Raw genomic sequence first — 2,163 nt, 5'->3', positions numbered from 1 at the left:
GCAATTGGCTGGTTAAAGGCAGCGGGGCGGCCGCAGCCAATGAGCGAGCAGCTTCCGTGGGGCTTGAGTTATTAGACGGCGGTGTAAAAACATCCTTCAGCAGACAGCTAAGGAGAGGCCAAGAGACCAGGCAGCCATTTTTCTGCAATGGAGCGAAATGGCCAACTGGGCTTTTCCTTTGTTCCAAAAGGGGGATCCGCCATGTGAATCCACACCGTCCACTTGTGCCGAGCGCTCGGGGTGGTGTCAATGTCTGGCACCACGCTAGAGGACTCACTGAAGAAGGAAGATTTTAACAAAAAAACCAAACAAACCTTAAAAAAAAAAAATGCGGATTTTTTTTTCCCTTATGATTCGGGATCCATCTTTGTCTTGTGTAACTAGGTCATGGCACACCCTATGTCAGCAGTTAACAATTTCGAATGCCAAAAAAAAGTAAATACATCATTTTTAATATTTTTTGTTGTTTTTGGGGTTTTTAAGCTTTATAGAGCTCTCTGATGACTGAACAATAAATTTTAAGAGTATTTCCTGTATTAAACACTTGATTCCTGGCCATTTTTATTAACTCCTTTGGTGCTTATAAGGTAACGTTTTAAATATAGGCATAGGAATAGTGAATTCTGGCAAAAAAAAAAGGCAATTTTACTATGATAAGCTTTTTTCTTTCTTTCCTCTTTACGTTGTAAGTACCCAATCCATTCTGTCCTTGCTAAGTGTAGTTTTCATGTTAATGTTACTGAAGTGGTCCTTATTGCTAAGCCTTCATTTGCATGTCTTATGTTTTTGTCTGTTTATCTAAACCAATTTATGCTTTTTGAAATATTTTACTTATAAAGCAAAATATCTGGCTAAGAGATGCTTAAAAGTTGTAAACAACCCGTAAATGTTAACCAGGTGTCTCCACACTAACATGTGCAGCCTAAAACTATTTAGGTGAACATTTTTTAGTGCCTGCGTGCTCTGTGGAAAAACACTGAATGTCCTTTTTATGTACAGAGTAAATCTGCCACAGGAAGGTAGATTTAAGCCTCGAGTAAGAGTCCTCGCTGCGTACGGTCAGCCAACATAGCTGGACAACTTTCTCTATAGCTTTTTTCTTTTTTTTTTTTTTCTATGCTAGACCACTGCCATACAAAGATCCGTAACTATCTTAACAAGATCCGCTTTGACTTGCAAACTTACGAGAGAAGTGATGATCCAGATCATATGTATTTATAGCCGTTATTTTAAAAAAGCGTTAACAACTTCACCTTCAGAGCTGCATTCAACTATGGTGCGCGGGTAAGTAAACCCTTTTGCCCTTGCAGAGAAACATATAGACCAGGCCTGTGCGGCTTATGTTATTGTCCTGGGTGGAAAGATCCTAATGGTCGTCTTTAGGAGTGGTGGCGATCTCCTTCTCCTCAGATACATCTAACAGCGTCTCTGAAACGTCTATTTTTCAGGGAGGGATTTCTTTTTCTGCACAAAGCGCTTGGTTGTCCGCAGCCCTGTGGGTTTTTTTTTTTTTTTTTTGCGGAGAGACGCCGTGAATCCATTGCAGGCGTTACGTGGCTGTTAAACTGAACGCACAAAAAAAAAAATTAAGAAAAATCTGCCTGCGAACAGTAAGATGGTACTGAGGTTGGTTTTAAAAAAGGCGAAAAGGCGGTGGTGGTGGTAGGGATCCCTTACATGTTTTATCCGTCTAATTACAGAAGCTCGACAAAAAAAAAAAAGGCAACGAAGTGGGGGGGGTGTTTTTCAAGACGGTGAGTCTTAATGGCGGATGTCTCACTAAAAAGCACTGTAAAATCCTTCATACCGAGAGGCAGTGACTTGGAGAGAGGGGGGGAAAAAGGAGGTCTGGAAGTAAATCCAAAATGAGGGAGTTTCTTTCCAAGTGAGGGACCCTTTGCAGCCTGAGTTTTACAGTTGGAGAGCCGTGACGCAGTTGATATTCACAGCAGTTGTGCTTTAGTGCAGCCACCCAGCCCATGAAATGGCCTCCCCGCCGAAGTCTGGTGGTTTTATTATGTGAAAGCCTGCGGAAGCACCGTGTCCCGGGCGCCGGGAGGGGCGGCTGGCGGCGGGCAGGGCGCTCCCGGTCGCGCTCCATGTTGTGTGAGGGTAGCCGCCATCATGGCTTCTCCTTCGGCGCCGCGGTCTCTTCCGGGCGCG

The 2,163-nt window shown here is 43.7% G+C and overlaps 1 long non-coding RNA gene across 2 annotated transcripts in view; it reads left to right on the top strand.

The window, feature by feature from the left end:
• Positions 1 to 82: 82 nt before the first annotated feature.
• Positions 83 to 2,163, top strand: part of LOC103914531 — a 7,410-nt gene continuing 5,329 nt past the window's right edge. For both annotated transcript variants that reach the window (XR_663481.1, XR_663480.1), the window contains exons 1-2: positions 83 to 435; positions 1,124 to 1,284. This is a non-coding gene — a long non-coding RNA (uncharacterized LOC103914531). The remainder of the gene's footprint in view (positions 436 to 1,123; positions 1,285 to 2,163) is intronic.

Source organism: Pygoscelis adeliae, unplaced genomic scaffold (genome assembly GCF_000699105.1).
Source record: "Pygoscelis adeliae isolate BGI_AS28 unplaced genomic scaffold, ASM69910v1 Scaffold93, whole genome shotgun sequence".
Taxonomy (NCBI): Eukaryota; Metazoa; Chordata; class Aves; order Sphenisciformes; family Spheniscidae; genus Pygoscelis; species Pygoscelis adeliae.
The sequence above is the reverse complement of the archived record's forward strand: the minus strand, read 5'-3'. Positions and strand labels throughout refer to the sequence as shown.